At 54.3% G+C, this 10,361-nt stretch overlaps 1 long non-coding RNA gene across 2 annotated transcripts in view; it reads left to right on the top strand.

Annotated features, from left to right (window-relative positions):
* Positions 1-10,361, top strand: part of LOC134957171 (uncharacterized) — a 32,612-nt gene that overhangs the window by 2,357 nt on the left and 19,894 nt on the right. For both annotated transcript variants that reach the window (XR_010186513.1, XR_010186512.1), the window contains exon 2: positions 9,147-9,302. This is a non-coding gene — a long non-coding RNA (uncharacterized LOC134957171). The remainder of the gene's footprint in view (positions 1-9,146; positions 9,303-10,361) is intronic.

The raw sequence follows: 10,361 nt of genomic DNA, 5'->3' as shown, positions 1-10,361 counted from the left end.
GTGTGTACATGTTACATATGTGTGTGACTGCATGTATATGTAACGTGTGTCATTTTACATGAAACATACATGTGTGACTGTACATGTAACATATGTGTGTCTGTGCATGTAACCTGTGTGTGTCTGTACATGTAACATATGTGTGTGACTACATGTAACGACATATGTGTTTGTACATGTAACATATGTGTGTGACTGTACATGTAACATGTATGACTGCATGTACTTATAACGTGTCTGTACATGTAACATATATGTCTGTTTGTACATGTAACTTATATGTATCTGTACATGTAATGTGTGTCTGGCTATACATGTAACATGTGTCTGTACATGTAACATTAAAGTACCTGGCTGTATATGTAACGTGTGTCTGTACATGTGACAGCTGTGTATCTGGCTGTATATGTAACGTGTGTCTGTACATGTGACAGCTGTGTATCTGGCTGTATATGTAACGTGTGTCTGTACATGTGACAGCTGTGTATCTGGCTGTATATGTAACGTGTGTCTGTACATGTGACAGCTGTGTATCTGGCTGTATATGTAACGTGTGTCTGTACATGTGACAGCTGTGTATCTGGCTGTATATGTAACGTGTGTCTGTACATGTAACATTCGTGTATCTGGCTATACATGTAACGTTTGTCTGTACATGTGACAGCTGTGTGTCTGGCTGTATATGTAACGTGTGTCTGTACATGTGACAGCTGTGTATCTGGCTGTATATGTAACGTGTGTCTGTACATGTGACAACTGTGTATCTGGCTGTATATGTAACGTGTGTCTGTACATGTGACAGCTGTGTATCTGGCTGTATATGTAACGTGTGTCTGTACATGTAACATTCGTGTATCTGGCTATACATGTAACGTTTGTCTGTACATGTGACAGCTGTGTGTCTGGCTATACATGTACATGGAACATATGTGCCTGTCTGTAGTGGTCTGATGCTGAGCTCACCAGTATGAAGTCATCCTGCCTGGTGCACAGCCAGTATAAGACTCAGGGTTCTCTGTCAGGGATACGTACGAATGACCGTCGGACGGGATGTCGGCTGTCATGATCCTGACAGTGGAGCACCGTCTGCCAGAATGCCGGCAGCAGGGAAAGCGATAGAAAGCGGGCACGCCAAGCTGCAAGTGCGGTGGGTGTCTGGACACCTACAGAGGGAGAATAGCCTGTGTCGGCGGTATTCCGGCGACAGCATTTCACCACCTGTCGGGATTCTGGCGTCGGTATTGTGATGACCAGGATCCCGACTGGTGGTATGTTAACCGCTTCCCCTGTGTCAGGTGGTGTACGCCATTCTAGGGGGAGATGTAGCAAAGCTCGGAGAGAGATAATGTGCAACCAATCAGCTCCTGTCTTTCAAGCCCACCTGTAACATGGCAGATAGGAGCTGGTACTTTATCTCTCTCTAAGCTATGAATCGCCTCCTCAGCCTCTTATTTCTGCCTCATTAATCTTTGGAGTATAGACTGTCGCTGTCCTCCGGTGACTTCATTTATCCTCTCATAATTCTGTCACTGCCACTAACAGCGTCCAGAGACACCGCTCACAAGGGGAGAGCGAGCAGTGAGCTGCGGCAGCCGGTACATCGTTTCATGGCGTCCAGAGACACCGCTCACAAGGGGAGAGCGAGCAGTGAGCTGCGGCAGCCGGTACATCGTTTCATGACGTCCAGAAACACCGCTCACAAGGGGTGAGTAATGAGCCGCGGCAGCCGGTACATTGTTTCATGGCGTCCAGAGACACCACTCACAAGGGGAGAGTAATGAGCCGCGGCAGCCGGTACATTGTTTCATGGCGTCCAGAGACACCGCTCACAAGGGAGAGTAATGTGCTGCGGCAGCCGGTACATTGTTTCATGGCGTCCAGAGACACCGCTCACAAGGGGAGAGCAATGAGCTGCGGCAGCCGGTACATTGTTTCATGGCGTCCAGAGACACCGCTCACAAGGGGAGAGCAATGAGCTGCGGCAGCCAGTACATCGTTTCATGGCGTCCAGAGACACCACTCACAAGGGGAGAGCAATGAGCTGCGGCAGCCGGTACATCGTTTCATGGCGTCCAGAGACACCGCTCACAAGGGGAGAGCAATGAGCCGCAGGAGCCGGTACATCGTTTCATGGCGTCCAGAGACACCGCTCACAAGGGGAGAGCAATGAGCTGCAGCAGCCGGTACATCTTTTCATGGCGTCCAGAGACATTGCTCAGAAGGGAAGAGCAATGAGCTGCGGCAGCCGGTACATCGTTTCATAGCGTCCAGAGACACCGCTCACAAGGGGAGAGCAATGAGCTGCGGCAGCCGGTACATTGTTTCATAGTATCCAGAGACACCGCTCACAAGGGAGAGTAATGAGCCGCGGCAGCCGGTACATCATTTCATAGCGTCCATAGACACCGCTCACAAGGGGAGAGCAATGAGCCGTGGCAGCCGGTACATCGTTTCATAGCATCCAGAGACACCGCTCACAAGGGGAGAGCAATGAGCTGCTGCAGCCGGTACATCGTTTCATGGCGTCCAGAGACACCGCTCACAAGGGGAGAGTAATGAGCTGCGGCAGCCGGTACATTGTTTCATGGCGTCCAGAGACACCGCTCACAAGGGGAGAGCAATGAGCTGCGGCAGCCAGTACATCGCTTCATGGCGTCCAGAGACACCGCTCACAAGGGGAGAGCAATGAGCCGCGGCCGCCGGTACATAATTTCGTACCGTCCAGAGACACCGCTCACAAGGGGAGAGCAATGAGCCGCGGCCGCCGGTACATCATTTCGTAGCGTCCATAGACACCGCTCACAAGGGGAGAGCAATGAGCTGCGGCAGCCGGTACATCGTTTCATGGCATCCAGAGACACCGCTCACAAGGGGAGAGCAATGAGCTGCGGCAGCCGGTACATCGCTTCATGGCGTCCAGAGACACCGCTCACAAGGGGAGAACAGTAAGCCGCTGCAGCCGGTACATCGTTTCATAGCGTCCAGAGACACCGCTCACAAGGGGAGAGCAATGAGCTGCGGCAGCCGGTACATCGTTTCATAGCGTCCAGAGACACCGCTCCCAAGGGGAGAGCAATGAGCTGCGGCAGCCAGTACATCGTTTCATGGCGTCCAGAGACACCGCTCACAAGGGGAGAGCAATGAGCTGCGGCAGCCGGTACATCGTTTTATGGCGTCCTGAGACACCGCTCACAAGGGGAGAGCAATGAGCCGCGGCCGCCGGTACATCGTTTCATGGCGTCCAGAGACACCACTCACAAGGGGAGAGCAATGAGCTGCGGCAGACGGTACATCGTGTCATGGCGTCCAGAGACACCACTCACAAGGGGAGAGCAATGAGCTGCGGCAGCCGGTACATCGTTTCATGGCGTCCAGAGACACCGCTCACAAGGGGAGAGTAATGAGCTGCGGCAGCCGGTACATCGTTTCATGTCGTCCAGAGACACCGCTCACAAGGGGAGAGTAATGAGCCGCGGCAGCCGGTACATCGTTTCATGGCGTCCAGAGACACCACTCACAAGGGGAGAGCAATGAGCCGTGGCAGCCGGTACATCGTTTCATGGCGTCCAGAGACACCACTCACAAGGGGAGAGCAATGAGCCGCAGGAGCCGGTACAATGTTTCATGGCGTCCAGAGACACCGCTCACAAGGGGAGAGCAATGAGCCACGGCCGCCGGTACATCGTTTCATGGCGTCCAGAGACACCGCTCACAAGGGGAGAGCAATGAGCTGCGGCAGCCGGTACATCGTTTCATGGCGTCCAGAGACACCGCTCACAAGGGAGAGCAATGAGCCGCAGGAGCTGGTACATCGTTTCATGGCGTCCAGAGACACCGCTCACAAGGGGAGAGCAATGAGCCACGGCAGCCGGTACATCGTTTCATGGCGTCCAGAGACACCGCTCACAAGGGGAGAGTAATGAGCCGCGGCAGCCGGTACATCGTTTCATGGCGTCCAGAGACACCGCTCACAAGGGGAGAGCAATGAGCCATGGCAGCCGGTACATCGTTTCATGGCGTCCAGAGACACCGCTCACAAGGGGAGAGCAATGAGCCGCAGGAGCCGGTACATCGTTTCATGGCGTCCAGAGACACCGCTCACAAGGGGAGAGTAATGAGCCGTGGCAGCCGGTACAATGTTTCATGGCGTCCAGAGACACCGCTCACAAGGGGAGAGCAATGAGCCGCGGCCGCCAGTACATCGTTTCATGGCGTCCAGAGACACCGCTCACAAGGGGAGAGCAATGAGCCGCGGCAGCCGGTACATCGTTTCATGGTGTCCAGAGACACCGCTCACAGGGGGAGAGCAATGAGCTGCGGCAGCCGGTACATCGTTTCATGGCATCCAGAGACACCGCTCACAAGGGGAGAGCAATGAGCTGCGACAGCCGGTACATCGTTTCATGGCGTCCAGAGACACCGCTCACAAGGGGAGAGCAATGAGCTGCGGCAGCCGGTACATTGTTTCATAGTATCCAGAGACACCGCTCACAAGGGAGAGTAATGAGCCGCGGCAGCCGGTACATCGTTTTATGGCGTCCAGAGACACCGCTCACAAGGGGAGAGCAATGAGCCGTGGCAGCCGGTACACCGTTTCATGGCGTCCAGAGACACCGCTCACAAGGGGAGAGCAATGAGCCGTGGCAGCCGGTACATCATTTCGTAGCGTCCATAGACACCGCTCACAAGGGGAGAGCAATGAGCTGCTGCAGCCGGTACATCGTTTCATAGTATCCAGAGACACCGCTCACAAGGGAGAGTAATGAGCCGCGGCAGCCGGTACATCGTTTTATGGCGTCCAGAGACACCGCTCACAAGGGGAGAGCAATGAGCCGTGGCAGCCGGTACATCATTTCGTAGCGTCCAGAGACACCGCTCCCAAGGGGAGAGCAATGAGCTGCGGCAGCCAGTACATCGTTTCATGGCGTCCAGAGACACCGCTCACAAGGGGAGAGCAATGAGCTGCGGCAGCCGGTACATCGTTTTATGGCGTCCTGAGACACCGCTCACAAGGGGAGAGCAATGAGCCGCGGCCGCCGGTACATCGTTTCATGGTGTCCAGAGACACCACTCACAAGGGGAGAGCAATGAGCTGCGGCAGACGGTACATCGTGTCATGGCGTCCAGAGACACCACTCACAAGGGGAGAGCAATGAGCTGCGGCAGCCGGTACATCGTTTCATGGCGTCCAGAGACACCGCTCACAAGGGGAGAGTAATGAGCTGCGGCAGCCGGTACATCGTTTCACGTCGTCCAGAGACACCGTTCACAAGGGGAGAGTAATGAGCCGCGGCAGCCGGTACATCGTTTCATGGCGTCCAGAGACACCACTCACAAGGGGAGAGCAATGAGCCGTGGCAGCCGGTACATCGTTTCATGGCGTCCAGAGACACCACTCACAAGGGGAGAGCAATGAGCCGCAGGAGCCGGTACAATGTTTCATGGCGTCCAGAGACACCGCTCACAAGGGGAGAGCAATGAGCCGCGGCCGCCGGTACATCGTTTCATGGCGTCCAGAGACACCGCTCACAAGGGGAGAGCAATGAGCTGCGGCAGCCGGTACATCGTTTCATGGCGTCCAGAGACACCGCTCACAAGGGAGAGCAATGAGCCGCAGGAGCTGGTACATCGTTTCATGGCGTCCAGAGACACCGCTCACAAGGGGAGAGCAATGAGCCGCGGCAGCCGGTACATCGTTTCATGGCGTCCAGAGACACCGCTCACAAGGGGTGAGTAATGAGCCGCGGCAGCCGGTACATCATTTCATGGCGTCCAGAGACACCGCTCACAAGGGGAGAGCAATGAGCCATGGCAGCCGGTACATCGTTTCATGGCGTCCAGAGACACCGCTCACAAGGGGAGAGCAATGAGCCGCAGGAGCCGGTACATCGTTTCATGGCGTCCAGAGACACCGCTCACAAGGGGAGAGTAATGAGCCGTGGCAGCCGGTACAATGTTTCATGGCGTCCAGAGACACCGCTCACAAGGGGAGAGCAATGAGCCGCGGCCGCCGGTACATCGTTTCATGGCGTCCAGAGACACCGCTCACAAGGGGAGAGCAATGAGCCGCGGCAGCCGGTACATCATTTCATGGCGTCCAGAGACACCGCTCACAGGGGGAGAGCAATGAGCTGCGGCAGCCGGTACATCGTTTCATGGCATCCAGAGACACCGCTCACAAGGGGAGAGCAATGAGCTGCGGCAGCCGGTACATCGTTTCATGGCGTCCAGAGACACCGCTCACAAGGGGAGAGCAATGAGCTGCGGCAGCCGGTACATTGTTTCATAGTATCCAGAGACACCGCTCACAAGGGAGAGTAATGAGCCGCGGCAGCCGGTACATCGTTTCATGGCGTCCAGAGACACCGCTCACAAGGGGAGAGCAATGAGCCGTGGCAGCCGGTACATCATTTCTTAGCGTCCATAGACACCGCTCACAAGGGGAGAGCAATGAGCCGTGGCAGCCGGTACACCGTTTCATGGCGTCCAGAGACACCGCTCACAAGGGGAGAGCAATGAGCCGTGGCAGCCGGTACATCATTTCGTAGCGTCCATAGACACCACTCACAAGGGGAGAGCAATGAGCTGCTGCAGCCGGTACATCGTTTCATGGCGTCCAGAGACACCGCTCACAAGGGGAGAGCAATGAGCTGCGGCAGCCGGTACATCGTTTCATGGCGTCCAGAGACACCGCTCACAAGGGGAGAGTAATGAGCTGCGGCAGCCGGTACATCGTTTCATAGCGTCCAGAGACACCGCTCACAAGGGGAGAGCAATGAGCTGCGGCAGCCGGTACATCGTTTCATAGCGTCCAGAGACACCGCTCACAAGGGGAGAGCAATGAGCTGCGGCAGCCGGTACATTGTTTCATAGTATCCAGAGACACCGCTCACAAGGGAGAGTAATGAGCCGCGGCAGCCGGTACATCGTTTCATGGCGTCCAGAGACACCGCTCACAAGGGGAGAGCAATGAGCCGTGGCAGCCGGTACATCATTTCGTAGCGTCCATAGACACCACTCACAAGGGGAGAGCAATGAGCTGCTGCAGCCGGTACATCGTTTCATGGCGTCCAGAGACACCGCTCACAAGGGGAGAGCAATGAGCTGCGGCAGCCGGTACATTGTTTCATGGCGTCCAGAGACACCGCTCATAAGGGGAGAGCAATGAGCCGTGGCAGCCAGTACATCGTTTCATGGCGTCCAGAGACACAGCTCACAAGGGGAGAACAGTAAGCCGCGGCAGCCGGTACATCGTTTCATGGCGTCCAGAGACACCGCTCACAAGGGGAGAGCAATGAGCTGCGGCAGCCGGTACATTGTTTCATGGCGTCCAGAGACACCGCTCACAAGGGGAGAGTAATGAGCTGCGGCAGCCGGTACATCGTTTCATCACAATCTGCATGTGTAATGGGATAATAATTACTACATTTGCATCTTCTGGGACACGGGCTCTGGGTCTCATTCAGCGATGGACGCAGTCTGTACGGCAGCTGTGTCTTTGAACGCAGCTGCTGTACAAAATATGCAAATACAGCGGTAGGCGTCGTTACCTTCTGCTGACATCCGCTTCCACATCTATAGACGCAGCATTGGATTAACTGCATGAACGTCGGCCATTTCAGGTCAGACAGGATGGCGTGGCCGCTCACGCTGCTGGGTCCAGTGGCGCTGCATGACATCGCAGCCACTGGTCTAGCCAATCCTAGAAAGTGCGGGCGACACATCCCTGTTTTTGGGAACCCTGGCAGTGTACCGATAACCGCTTAGTTGCATGACCATCAACATTGCGTAGAAACATGAATTAGGCCCCAGTTCTAGTGCGTGATGGCTCAGTGATACGATAACCTTGCCCATGTGTGAGCAGATCTCTGCGGCCGTTGGGGAGTTTGCATGTTCCAGTGTCACACATATGCAGATTTGGGTTAGTGCCGCATAGTAAATGCAGCTCTTGGCTTCCAATGTCAGCTCTATGTCACTGCATGCATACCAAATCCGGCCACATTACTGGGATCCCATTGTAAGTAACCCCCCCCCCCCGACAACCACCACCACAAACGTCTCACCTCCGGCCTATGAATGCCCCAGGAGCTGTGAGGCCTGCGATTGGAAGCTGCCAGACGGCACTCAAAGGGTAAAGTAGCTTCCCAGCTCGGAGACATCGCCTTAATTGCGTTCCAGTGTGTTTTCGGGACACTGGTCTGCATGGGATAAGTTTTGTGGGAAACCACTCTGTATAGAACGTCTATTCAGGCCTGTAAAGCTATCCTCACTCCCTGCCATTATACCCCAGCATGGGGGATTACAAGCAGCCAATGAGATCATATCACCCTTTCTTGCTAGGGGCTCGTGGGAGCACAACTTTGTAACCCCCCCTATTATCTAACCCCCATTCATACATAGGCCCCTGGCTCTGTCATCCCCTCCCCCACACACAGAGATGGGGGGTTCCCATATTCCTCATAACCCCCCCCCCCCCCCCTCAAAGATGTATTAAGAGAAATAAAAGGAAGTTACATTCAGTGTTTGGGGTCTTTATATGGAGAAACGTAACATTTGTTCCAGCTCAGACGCCTGCGCTACAAAGTATCCAGCAATCAGTCGTAAGGTGAAGAATAAAGTAGAGTAAAAATAGAGGTTTAATCAGGAACATCAGACGCACAGCAGACACCAGCGCAAAGTGCGTCATGCGGACAGTAATACATTTATACAGGGTTTAACATGAAAGAGATAGCGACACACAGACTAGAGGTTATGGAGGGGGGGGAGACTGGCGTATTAATGATGGCACATGTGCCCTGGGGCGACTCTTTCATGGAAAAGCTTCCGCCCCTTTTATAGGATACAGTAAAATATTTGTTTAACCCCGTCGCTGCTGGAGGAAGAGTCAGCAACACGTAAAACACCTGACGGAAATTATAGCTGAAGCTGTCTCTGATATGGATAAGTATATTTACAAATAATAAAAACCTAGACATGAGGCCGCGCCAAAATTGGACCGGTGGCGGTGATTTGTGATGCCGAGTCCAAGAGGCCGGTGACCCTAGAGGGAAGCCGGACTGTGGATATTTTATTCTGTAACCTGACAACGTTTCCTGCCTTCCAAAGCCTACTGCAGAGTTTTAAAGAGAGTGTTTCTTCTCTTGCAGGAAGCGTTGGCCTGAATGATCTGCGTGCCCTAACGCTACTCCGTACGCGGCTGTGATCACTTCCCCAACGGTCGGGAAATATCGTTCCCATACAGATTCGGTGGAGTGTAAGAGTCTGGCGGTTGCAGAGCAGCTCCTCACGACCACTGAGGAAAGGTAAGTGTCCCAGTAAAAAATCACTCTACAGGGTCAGACGTGAGTGTGGGGTGTACCATAAACTTGAGATTTGCACACTCTGTATTGTGACGGAGGTCATGACTCCAGAGGGGTCAGAGGTCAGATAATAGGCATGCTTAGTATTCGGTCACACTGCAGTGAGAAGCCTGTGTGACTGTACAATGTGGATCCCTAGTGCTCCGTACTCTGTGTGATGCGGAATCGGGGAAGAGGGAAGACTCTGGCTCCCTCAGAATCAGGGAAGAGGGAAGACTCTGGCTCCCTCAGAATCGGGGAAGAGGGAAGACTCTGGCTCCCTCAGAATCAGGGAAGACTCTGGCTCCCTCAGAATCAGGGAAGAGGGGAGACTCTGGCTTCCTCAGAATCAGGGAAGAGGGGAGACTCTGGCTCCCTCAGAATCAGGGAAGAGGGAAGACTCTGGCTCCCTCAGAATCAGGGAAGAGGGAAGACTGGCTTCCTCAGAATCAGGGAAGAGGGGAGACTCTGGCTCCCTCAGAATCAGGGAAGAGGGAAGACTCTGGCTTCCTCAGAATCAGGGAAGAAGGGAGACTCTGGCTCCCTCAGAATCAGGGAAGAGGGAAGACTCTGGCTCCCTCAGAATCAGGGAAGAGGGGAGACTCTGGCTTCCTCAGAATCAGGGAAGAGGGAAGACTCTGGCTCCCTCAGAATCAGGGAAGAGGGGAGACTCTGGCTCCCTCAGAATCAGGGAAGAGGGAGGACTCTGGCTCCCTCAGAATCAGGGAAGAGGGAAGACTCTGGCTCCCTCAGAATCAGGGAAGAGGGAAGACTCTGGCTCCCTCAGAATCAGGGAAGAGGGAGACTCTGACTTCCTCAGAATCAGGGAAGAGGGGAGACTCTGGCTCCCTGAGATACAGCCGCCTCATCTCACAGAGAAACTCATTTCTAGGAATCCGCCTCTTGCGAGTGATTTATTCTGTTCCACATCAGATCATCTACGTTATCTGTGCCATTCTCTCCCTCATTCTCTCCTTCTCTCTCACACATTCATCACCGTCCTCCTGGTTCTTATTACGCTCC

The sequence above is a fragment of the Pseudophryne corroboree genome, chromosome 9 (assembly GCF_028390025.1).
Source record: "Pseudophryne corroboree isolate aPseCor3 chromosome 9, aPseCor3.hap2, whole genome shotgun sequence".
NCBI lineage: Eukaryota > Metazoa > Chordata > Amphibia > Anura > Myobatrachidae > Pseudophryne > Pseudophryne corroboree.
Note: the sequence above shows the minus strand (reverse complement) of the source record. Positions and strands in the feature narration are given on the sequence as shown.